Source organism: Trichosurus vulpecula, chromosome 3 (genome assembly GCF_011100635.1).
Source record: "Trichosurus vulpecula isolate mTriVul1 chromosome 3, mTriVul1.pri, whole genome shotgun sequence".
NCBI lineage: Eukaryota > Metazoa > Chordata > Mammalia > Diprotodontia > Phalangeridae > Trichosurus > Trichosurus vulpecula.
The window spans coordinates 2,240,424-2,252,895 of NC_050575.1; the positions used below are offsets into that span (position 1 = coordinate 2,240,424).

At 42.5% G+C, this 12,472-nt stretch overlaps 1 pseudogene; it reads right to left on the reverse strand.

The window, feature by feature from the left end:
• Window positions 1-10,715: 10,715 nt before the first annotated feature.
• Window positions 10,716-12,062, reverse strand: LOC118841377 (annotated as a pseudogene).
• Between the last annotated feature and the right edge of the window lie 410 nt (window positions 12,063-12,472).

Genomic DNA, 12,472 nt, shown 5'->3' on the forward strand with positions numbered 1-12,472 from the left:
TTCCCGGCACCGCCCTCCGCGGCCGCCCCGCCTCGCCGCTCTTCCCGGCTCCTCCCCCCGCGGCCGCTCCCGGCCGTTCCCGCCGCGCGCCCTCTCCCTGACTTTGCCCCGGGAGCCGGAGGACTAGCCAGGTTTCCGTGGGAGGCGCGGGCCACTCGGTGCGGTGCCCCCCCCGAGAGCAACCCCCCAAGCCCTGAACCGCAGCCCCAGGGTGGAAAAGTCCCCGGGAGTGGGGAAGGCGCGAGGGAGAGATTAAAGGGCAAAGGGGAGGAGAAGATAATCCCTGGAAGAGCTCAGAGAGCGGGAGGGGGGCGGGGCGGGTGAGTCATCTGGCTCCCGAGCTCAGGTGAGTCTCAGGGTGGGGCTTCTGCGCAGGCTCCGCCCCTTAGCCTGAGACTTAGGGCGCTCTGTGCCAGGTACGGAGCTGGAGCGCAGGTAACCTTCCTTGGTGATCCTGCAGCTGAGCTGCACTGTCCCAATGTCGTGGCGCTGTGCCGAGCGGCTGGGAGGGATGTCTCCATAGGACCCTGTTCCCAAAATGAATCCTTCAGAAAAGTAATACTGAGTTTTGAGGTAAGAGCTCACATTTGTTTGGCCCTCTAAGTTAAGAAGAAAAACTCTTCCCTGACCACCTGGGGCAGGGCAAGAAGCGCCAAATCTGGAGTCAGCGGCCCCACACTCCTCGATACGCCCTAAAACTGATAGCTAATCTTAAAATGTTAAGGACTGAATGTGAAATTCTGCCTCTTGCCTTTCAGAAAACCCAACAAAGTTGGTACTAGCCTTCAAAATGCTGAGATAACCCACGGTTGGGCAGGCTCCTCGTTTAGATTCTAGGAGAGTTTGGTGTTACCGGTCTACTATCAAGTAATGCCAAAAGATTCCCTTGAAGAAAGCTGTATTTCACTTGGCATTCTGCATAAATTCTTCCCAATTTAGGTTTGGTGAGAGGAGAGCTTAACCACCTCGGTGCCCTAACTTTAGGTTAAGTATGAAGGGGCTGTAGTGAGAGTCCTGCCATTTCTCCATTTGATCCACCCCTTGAATGCAAGGTACCTCGTTATGTAATGATGCACGACAACTCGGAGTGAATGTTCTCAGAGAAGGAAATGGACTTGAGAGTTAAACCTCTCTCTAGGAACCAAAATATTTCTAGCAGCTTTGTGGCCACAAAGAACTGGAAACAAAGTAGTTGCCAATCAGTTCAGGAATGGCCAAATTTATTACAGCTACATGGCCCATGGTTAGAGCTTGTCAGGAAGATCCGAGTTCAAATTTGAGCTGAGACACTAGCTATGTGACCTTGGGCAAGTCACTAAGCTCTGTTTGCCTCAGTTTCCTCATTTGGAGAAGGAAATGGCAAACCAGTCCAGTATCTTTACCAAGAAAACCCCAAATGGAGTCACAGAGAATCAGATAACAGTTGAACAAAAACATATGTTAAAGACATACATGATAAACATAAACATAGAAATGTGTGGATGAACTGACACAAAGTGAAGTAATCAGAACCAATAAAGCAATGATTTAGGACTACAACAGTGTCAAGGGAAAGAATTATCACCACCAAAAAACCAAAACTGAATGTCATGAGATTATAAAGAATGACGGTGACCCCAAAGGTGAGACGTGAGAAGATATCTTCATCTCCGCTCCTTTGTAGATATTGAGGCGAGGGGAGGTACATAAGGTGGAACGTTGCACGTAATGTCAGACCTTTTTTGATGAGTTCCATCAGCGTTTTGTGTGAATTCTGTGATCAGCATTTTGATGTGAATGGCATCAGGATTTGAACCCAGGTTCTGTCTCACACAGGCAGTTAGGTGGCAAAATGGATAGAGTGCCAGACCTGGCATCAGAAAGACTTATCTTCCTGAGTTTAAATCCAGCCTCAGACACTTTCTAGCTATGTGACCCTGGACAAGTCACTGAACCCTGTTTGCTCAGTTTCCTTATCTGTCAGATGTGCTGGAGAAGGAAGTAGCAAACTACTCCAGTATCTTTGCCAAGAAAACCCCAAATGGGCTCACAAAGAGTTGGACACAACCTCTGTTACACCAAATCTAGCACTCTTTCTGCTAACCTAGGGAAAATCTATCAGTCAACTAACATTTATTAAATGCCTGCAATGTGTCAGACCCTATGCTAAGCACTAGGTAAACAAAGAAAGGCAAAGTGAACAAGCAGTCCCTGCTCTCAAAGAGCTAAGTCTAATGGGAGAGACAACTAGCGAAAATTATGTACAGCAAGATCTATGCAGGCTAAATTGGGGGTGATCTCCAAGGGAAGGTGTAATGATTAAGAAGGACTGGGAAAGGCTTCTTTGCAGGTGAGATTTTAGCTGAGATTTGAAGGAAGTTGGGAGGTAGAGATGAGGAGGGAGAGAATCCCAGGCATCCAGGATAGCCAGTGAAAACCCTGATTTCAGGGTTGTTTTGTGGGAGGAACATCAAGGATACTACTGCCACTAGATCTCACAGTAAATGGAGTGGGGGTGAAGGTGGGTGAGGTATAAGAAGACTGAAAGGCAAAAGGGGGCCAGGTTATGAATGACTTTGAAAGCCAAATGTAAGATTTCATTTTTGATCCTGGAGGAAATAGGAAGCCATTGGTCTTGACTGAAAAGAGGGTGAAGGGGATCATGATGTGGTCACACCTGCAGTTTTGGAAGACTGATTTGATAACTGAGTGGAAGATGGATTGGAGAGGGAAGAGATTTCAGCCTGGGAGACCAACCAGCTGGCTGGTGCCAGGTATGAGATCATAACGGCCTGGGCCAGGACAGTTGTAGTGTCTGGCAAGAAAAGAGGGTACATTCGAGAGATGTTGCAAAGTAGAAATGACAAGACATAACAAATGATTGCATAAGAGGAGGAGAGGAAGAGGGAGAGGAATTGCTGATACCTTGGTTGCAAAGCTGGGTGACTGTGAGGACAGTCATATCCTGGACAGTAATAGGGAAATAGGAATAGGAAGAGATTTGGGTGGGGGTAAGGGGACACAATTTTCAGATTTGGATTCAATTTTGGACGTGTGAGTTTAAGATGTCTGTGGGACATCCATTTTGAGATATCTGAAAGGCAGTTGGAGAAACAAGTCTGAAGTTCTTAGGAGGTAAGACCTAGACAAACAGATCTGAAAGTTGTCAGCATAGAAATGATCATTGAAACCATGAAAGCTAATGAGACCACCAAGTGAAATAGTAAGGAGAGAAAAGAGGAGCAGGCCCAGGACAGCACCTTAAAGATGAACATTATCAGATTTGATCCTTAAGACAACCCTGTGAGGTAGGACCTGCTAACATCATTCACGCCACCTCACACACGTAGAAACTGAAGCTCAGAGGAATCCAATGACTCACCCATAGCGAATCACTCTTAGAGGAAGGATTTGATTCTAGTTATTTCCAGGATCCAAATCCATTACTCATTCATAAATGTTCTGCCTTATTGTAATGTCAAATGCCATCATTTCAGTCAGTTAACAAGCATTTATTAAGCACCTACTATATGCTTGGAACCATGGGACATGCTAGAAATGTAATCTAAAGCAAATGTTCCTTGAAAATGACCCCAGGAATGGAGTCACCTGCTACAAATTGACTTCCTGTTGCGTTTATGTTAAACAATATGCTGAGAACCCCTACTGACCTGAAGAGGTCTTAAAATTATGAAATCTTTTTTTTACTTTTCCCTTAAGGAATAGAAATTAAATACTGAATCCTCCTCCTTTGGGTAAAGAGGTCTGGGGCTACAATTATGAAATGATGCAGAATATTACTTATACAGTCCGACTTGATCACTGTATCTATTAGTTTTCATAACTGTTTTTCTTTGTTACAAAAGAGGCTTGTTGAATTTTGGAGGGAGGATACCAGAAATGACTGATTTTTTTTTGAAAGGCATCAATAAAACTTTTTTTAAAAAGTGTTTTCTTCCTATAAGGTTAAATTTATCTACCAAAAGCACCTTCTATTCTGCTAAAAATTTTCAGTACTTTGCCTAAAGACCTTAAAGAACTGTTTTAAATGATTATGTTAAATTGAAATGTTTTTGCACAAAAAAAAAGCCAATGCAACAAAAATTAGGAGGGAAGCAGAAAATTGGGAGAAAATCTTTACAACTAGTGTCTCTGATAAAGGCCTCATTTCTAAAATATACAGGGAACTGAGCCAAATATATAGGAATACAAGCCATTCCCCAATTGAGAAATGGTCAAAGGATATGAACAGGCAGTTTTTAGAGGAAGAAATTAAAGAGATCTATAGGCATATGAAAAAATGCTCTAAATCACTACTGATTAGAGAAATGCAAATCAAAACAACTCTTAGATACCACATTTCTCCTGTCAGATTGGCTAAAATAATGAAACAGGAAAATGATAAATGCTGGAGAGGATGTGGGAAAATTGGAACATTGTTACATTGCAAGTGGAGATGTGAGCTGATCAGCCATTTTGGAGAGCAATTTGGAACTATGCCCAAAGGGCTATAAAAATGTTCATACCCTTTGACCCAGCAATACCACTTCTAGGGTTGTATCCCAAAGAAATCACACAAGCAGGAAAAGGACCCATATGTACAAAAACATTTATAGTGGCTCTTTTTGTGGTAGCCAAGAATTGGAAATCAAAGGGATGCGCATCAATTGGGGAATGGCTGAACATGCCGTGGTATATGAAGGTAATAGAATACTATTGTGCTATAAGAAATGGGGATGATAGGGACTTCATAACAACCTGGAAAAACCTACACGACATAATGCTGAGTGAGCGGAGCAGAGCCAGGAGAACATTATACACAACCACAGATATATGGATTCTGTGCGGACCAACCCTGACAGACTTTGCTCTTCTCAGCAACACAAGGTACAAGGACAACTCCAAGGGACTCACGAAGGAGAATGCTATCTACATCTAGAGAAAGAACTATGAAGTTTGAATGCAGATTGAGGCACACTTCATGCTAGCCTTCCCCCCCCCTTTTTTTTCTTTTTCTCTCTTTTGTTTTTGTTTTTGGGTTGGTTTTGGTTTTTTTTTTTTTTTGGTCCTGTTTCTTCTTTCACATGATTCATTTCATTGATCACAGTTCTTCTCCATAACTTGACTAGTGTGTAAATTAATTCAATGCGAAGTTATACATGGAAGCTATATGAGATTTCATGCCGTCTTAGGGAAGGAGGGGGGGAGGGAGGGAGGAAAATCTGGAACTCAAAATTATGTGGAACCAAATGTTGTAAACTAAAAATAAAAAAAAGGAAAAAAAATTTAAAAAAAATAAAAATGTTTTTACATTAAAAAAAAAAACTGTTTTAAAGATGAAACAGAGGCCCAGAAAGATGACCTGACTTGCCCAGATCACACAGGAATTAAGTTGCAAGGCCAGGATTCAAACCAGGTTCACTGAATCCAAATCCAGTCCTTTTCCCATTGAAAATTAGATTGATCAGCAGTAGAAGTAAATGGGTGCTGTCGATCCCATCATATTGTGTCCTGGCCTCAGGGAGACACGATTCTAAAGTGAAACAGATCATAAAGAAAGCTCTGATGTGCTTAGCTGCAGTGTAGCATGTCTAAAGTAATGTTATTTAAAAAGGGGGTGGGGGGCAATTAATGGTCAGCTTGGAGTCTAGGAAAAGGAAATCCAAAGAGTAAAAATGTGTCACTGTGTCTCTAGAGCTGTCCAAAGAAGAAAGAGGACACATTGTTATCTGGTAGATATAAATATTTTGATGACTTAAAAAGTTCACTCTGTAGTGGACCAAGAACAATTATCTAGACTGTCACCACCAAGATGAAATGTCCCTCAAGACCATCCAGCCCCCTTTACAGAAGAGAATCTCTTCACAATGGTTAAAACTGGAAGGAGTTTCATGTAGCCCAGGGTTTGTTTGTTTCACCCTTTTTTTGTGTCACAGACCCCCTACAGCAGTCTAGTGAAACCTATTGACCCCTTCTCACAATGATGCTTTTAAATGCATAAAATATAATATGTAGGATTACAAAGGAATTTATAACATTTAAATTATATTGAAATACAATTATCAAAACACTAAAAAAAAAAAAGTCACAGACCCCTGGTTTAAAAAACCCTGATCTGGTCCAAACTTCTCATTCTACAAATGAGGAAATGGAGAGTGGAGGCCCTGAGAGGTCAAGAGACTTATCCAAGGCCATACTCATCAGTAGAGACAGCACTAAAACCCCCATCTTCTGATTTCAAATCTACTTTTTCTACCACTACACAATTATCCCTTTCACATCACGACTTTCCCCATCACAGTTTCGCTATATCACAGGTTGGCATATGGAATTAAATGGGAATTTGGGGGAGTTCTGCAGAAGCTACAGATGTCACAGAAAAGTTTAGAAACTCAGAAATGCATAAAATACATGTATAATGTTATATAATATCACCCCAAATTTTACAATAAGGTACTGTAAACACCCCATAGAAGAAAAAGAAAACATTCAGACTTCTTCTCTGGTAGGAATAGAAGGCCCAAACATTTTATGGGGATTTTCCAGGTCATAGGGGTGCCACACCCCTTACACACACACACACACACACACACACACACGGAAGGTGTAACTATATTATGGTTTTTCTTGATATGCACAAGAAAACTGATGGTGGTGACTAATCCAGTTTCTCAGATATGAGGAATATCTTGGAGAGACATAAATATCCAACTTAATACAACAAAAATTCATTAATATCCCACTGTGTGTAGACCAGGATTAGGGCCTGGGAAAACCAAAGTTTAGATAAGATGCTGTCTCTGATATCAAGGAGTTTACAGTCTAAATGAATATATTATATAATATATACATATATTACTAGTATTAACTATAATACCCTCCCCAAAATCATGAAAGATGTAAAGACAAGTTTTATTTGAGGTCCAAAGGAGGAGGAGGGGGAATTGTCTTTGAGAAGTTTTTAGGAAAGGCTTCATGTAGAAGATGATAATTGAATTGCACTTAAAGTCTGGGCAGTATTTCAACAGTCTGAGAGGGGAAGGATCAATTACAGGACCACAAGCACTTATGACCGGTGTATAATGGGAGTGGTGGCCTGGGAGGGGACCTTTGGTTCTGAAAGTTACAGCAATGGTGAGTCGGTCATAGGGGAGTTACTTGCCACATCATCTAAGAACAATTACAGGGTTTATTTGCTTATGGTTCCAGAACAAGAGGAGAGAGAGGAAAAGGCTGTGGAATGACTGGAAAGTGGTGAGTAAAGTGAAGTGTGGCTGGGATTTTCTTGAAATAGTGGAAAGAGAGAGGCAGTTACCAATGGGAAGGGGAAAGAGGGTGAGCAGAGGCAAGGAAAAAGTTCCAGAGATGAAAGGGTTAAAAGCTCCAGGACTCAGACTCATTTTGCTATAGCAGAAAACTGGGCACTAAAGGGTGCTGATTTATTGTGGACTGCCTGGGCACATACTGGTATACCATGAATGTAATTGACTGTCATTCTAATAAACGATCAAAGAGATGGGTCTGGAGAAACCTGAGAAGTCTTGTAAAAACTAATGCTAAGTGGAGTGAGCAGAACCAGGAAAACATTTTATACAATCACTGTAACACTGTAAGGAAAAACAGCTTGGAAAAACTTAAGAACCCTGAATGATCATTCACTCCATAGGACTAATGAAGAAGCACGCTTCCCACCTTTCGAAAGAGAAGTGGTGGACTAAATAAGTTTTCAGGCATGGCCCATCTGGAGTTTTGTTTTGCTTGACTATGCTTATTTGTTACAAGGGAAAGCTTATAGTTGGGGGTTGGGAGGAAGGAAGGTAGTGATAGTGATACCTAAAAAGGTTAAAGGGAGAGAGAGAGAGTAATGTCGATGGAATGTAACCTGGGGTTCAACCCTGGTGCATTTGCATAAGACTCTCCTTATTGGTAGAGGGAATGATTACTTAGCCTTGCATGCCTGTGTGAAGGGTTTAGATCGTGGGAGATGACAGATGTTATGTCCCTCTTCTGGAAGAAATTCAGAGAAGAAGAGAACAGATTTTGGAAGGTTTCCCTTCTTCCCCCCTCCCCACTAACATATCCTTGATTTCCAATTTGCCTCCTTGGAGACTGAGGAATTTCCCTTGGATAGGATCTATGACTCTCTCTCAATTGAACTGCGATAATCCTGCTTCCAATAGGAGAGTTCATTCACTCAGTCTATTGTCTTATATATTCCAGTCTATATAACTTCTATGATTTCTGCTTGTTTAAATGAGCTTATTTGCTTTTTCACTATTTGTGATGGTCTTTTCTGCATCAAGCCTTGGATGTAAGTTTAGGGTACTCCTTTGCCTTTAAAGGATGGCAACCAGATGAACAACTTAAACCTAAAAATCATTTCCCCACCCCTGCCCTAGACTAATAATATTTAGGAAGTGGGTGGCAGAAAGATATAATTCTAGTCCAGTACCCCTCTCCCTGAGGAGAGCTGAGAGGCTACCCTTGTGGCCCCCTTCTCTTGCTCCCATCCAGGCAGGAATCAAAGTTTGTCCTGGAGATGGGTGGGCAAGATTCCATAGATATCTGTTCCCACCTCCCCAAAAGTCTCGTTTAGTCAAAGACTTGTGAATACAAACATAATTTACATGGGTAACAGATACACCTGACAGAAACATTTTTTAAAATGCACAGAAGAGAACAGAAGGAAGACAGATAAGCAGAACCACTTTGGAACTAATATATCAAATTTGTTATATGGTTTTTAAAATGCAAGCTATAAATAGTATCTCCAACTTCATATACAAAAAGAGAGAGATTGCCCTGCCTTCCCCCCACCAAAGAGACAAAACAAACAAAAAAAAAGAGAGAGAGAGAGTAATATGAGGTAAAGTTAGAAAGGTAGAGTGGTAACAGACTATGAATGCTCTTCAATGTGAGACAAAGGAGCTGGAACCATACTCAATGGTGAAGTTGATTCAAATGCCAAAACTCAGTACAGGTTCAATGTTGGGATGAAATGAAGCTCTTGCAAATCACTAAAGAGTTAACAAAAGGAGGTTTACTTTGCCTAGCACAGCAAAGAAATACAAGGCCACAGTGTCACTTGGAATCTCTGGACACAACACCCCCCCCCCCCATATTGAAATAAGTCTGGTTATCGGCTCAGGAAGGAGTGAAAGACATGGTGACTCACATGGCCTTCAAAAATCCACCAGTTTGGAGGGACTCCAACTCCACTTGTCTGGGACTTTTTAAAGTGTTAGGTGACAAGGAAGCTGTATCAGAAAACTTGAGGCCAATCAGGTCCTGTGTATGGCTTTGTCTCCTTTTAGGGACAGCCAGTCCAGGTCACAGGAGGGAAAGAGGAGGGGCCTGGGCATACCTCATGTCAGGAGTATAAGGGAAGAAACTCAGGGAAAATCAAGTCCTGGGACTTGTTTGTCTTCCTTTAAGGAAAGCTAATCCATGCAGAAGGAGGGAAAAAGGAGGGGTGGGCTTCATCCAAGTGGTAGAAAAAATGCTGGTAGATATTAGACTTATCACACCGAACATGTACTGGGGACCCATAATTTTTTTTTGTATAAAGATTCCTTTTATTAGAACCCTCCATGTAGAACAAGACACAAGCCATTTTGGGGGAAAAGAAAACAAAAAAAAAGGTAGGGAGCCATAAATTATATTTGAATAGAGAAGGCCCATGACCCATCAGTGAGTCAGTCAATAAACATGAAGCAGGTACTTTACGTAGGTTATTTCATTCAATCTTTCCAACAACCCTATGAAGTAGATGCTGCAATTATACAATTTTACAAGTGAGAACATTGAGGCTTACAGAGGTTGAGCTGGGCAAGAGCCTGAGATCTTTGGGATTTCAAATTCTGCACTCTATTCACGGCACCAGGTCGCCTCTTACGTGGTGGTTGTGTGTTGTCTTCATGACCCTTAAAAGCCTGTAGTAACGTATGAACTGCTGCTGGTCTGTCCTCTGGCTGATCCCTCGGTCTGGAATTCTCTCTTACGCCTTCTCCTCATCATTCAAGGAACAGCGCGAGTGCACATGACGTCTATGAAGTGCCCCCTGAGGGTCTCCCCTTTGGAAATCCTCTGCACTGCCCCTCAAGGGCCATGATATTCTCACAGCATTTATCACTGAAATATAGTTATAGTTATGTGTACACACACACACACACACACACACAAAATCCTGTTAGACTGCAGACCCCTCAAGGGTAAAGACTCTATCACGTTGGTCATTATATCTTTCACATCACTTTGCACATAAACATTCTATAAATGTTTGTCGAATGAATTAAAAGTATAAAGTCTGTCATGAAAAGCCAGGGTTTTTTTTTTCCTGCTGCTGTCATCGACTAGATATGTGATGACCATGTGTCCATTATCTGATGAATTAGTCATGATCATAAAGTGCTTTTAGGAGTTGTTTTTTATCCAGATATTTCATATGTGACTTGGGACTTAGAATGGAAGTCTGAACATTATTTGTCCCTTAAAAATGTTTTCTATTTTCCCCCAGGCAATTCACCATTTCCAAGGTGGCCTTTTATCATAGCTACTATTATGGTTGTTCTTGTTTCTATAATTTCCGCTCCCATACTCCCCTTCTTTGTTGACCGGTTCTGCTTGTGACAGGGGTATAAAACAATGCCTGGCTGAGCTGCAACCCGTAAGACTGAGGGACGTTTTCAAAATGCCGTGACATTCAGTGCAGTTACTTAGGGAAATCAGGCTCCGAACTATTGACAACTGCTTAGTGTATTTGGCAATGACCTCTTTTTTTTTTCCAGACAATGATATTCCTTTAGCCTGAGGGCGCTGATAGTGACCAAGCCAGTGGTATCAGAGGGCCCCTAATCACTCCCCACATTCATGCTCACCAGCTCTTCATCATACAGGGACTGGGGAGGCTCTTGACTCTTGTATTCCTGGCCCTTGAAGACCATCACCTGGACCTTGCCCTCAACTCCATTCTGAGACTTACTGGTGGATAAACTCCCACTCTGGGCTGTGCCAGGGACCGTTGTACACCGATTCAGAAAATTTCAAGCCTAAACTCTGATTCGTATGTATTTCCCCAACCACAGTGCAAGCCTCGATGTCTAAACGAGCCTAGTAGAGGATCCTTCCTGCTGGGATCTCATAGACACCTGTGGGCTTCATCCTGATGAAGCACTTTTATACAAACAATGTTAATCAAGCAGACGTCATGTTTGCTCACAATTCTGTTGAGGCAGAGGAAGAATTCCAAGGACATGAGTGGGTGTTACTGTCTTTGACCTTGTTCACCTGCATGGGAACACCTTTATGGAGTTGACTCTCTAAGGTATCTATCTGTGCTATTGGGAACCTTGTGTCTCTCTATAAAGGCCAGGCAGTGCTTGGTTCTTGGAGTTCTCCAGCATTCTGGCTGCTGTAGCTAATGAACACGAGGTTTTCATCCACAGTCCATGGGCTCTTGGGGTAACTGGGACTGAGATTGCGTGTTGCTTGGCATACTCCATTGTAATTACCTCCTTTGAGCTCGTTAGTAGTATTCAGGCATCCTCCAGGAAGAAATCTGAGAGGCCAAAGAGGAGCAACTGAGCTCAAACCAAATCTAGTCATTACCCATTCCTGCAAGGCCCATGTCTGCCAGGCAATTTCCACTTGTTTGTGGGTAATGCAGGATCGGGCAAGGAAGATGCCCAGGAGGTAACAGTCCTCTTACTGAGCACTGGACTGGATAGCTGGCCAGATGAACTCTTCCACAAATCCTTTACTTACGGGGCAGCTACATGGTACAGCGGATAGAGCACTGGACCTGGAGTCAGGAGGACCTGAGTTCAAATCAGCCTCAGACACTTACTAGCTGTGTGACCCTGGGAAAGTCACTTAAGCCCAATTGCCTCCAAGAAAAATTTCCTTACTTACATCCTTAATGAAAACCTTGTTTGATCCCAAGCTTCAATGCCTTCTTCCTGGCCTCTTCAAAGTCCCCCTTCTGTCCCATGTTGGCCAGGCAGGCAACTGCTTCATAGCCTTGCTCCTTGAGCCACATCCAGGCCTCCACTGTAGACAAGAACCACAGTGCCTTTGCTTGACATCTTATTGATGTTTGGTGAAGGTGGAGGCATCAGACTGACTACAGAGTTGAGGAAGCCGGGCTGCATCCTTTTTTTAGGTCCTCTCTTATTCCTTTAAAATGTTTCTTTGATATCTTCTGTTTTAATAATCACCATTGCTAATATATCCCTCCCCCTGTCCTCCCCAGCAGACGCATCCCTTCCTTTTGAAGGTCATTTATATGGTTGGTTAAAATATTTATATCTCATAGATTTGATCATAGTGGTGTCATAAATAAGGCTCCAGCTTATTCGCAGTAGTACTGATTTTCCTTTAGAATACTGTATATTTAGAATCCTGGAAAATGACTCAGTTCTGTCCACTTTGTGTGTTCCCAGGGCTGAGCCAGTTGAAAATTATCTTTGCTCTATTAAATCCAATAGAACGTATG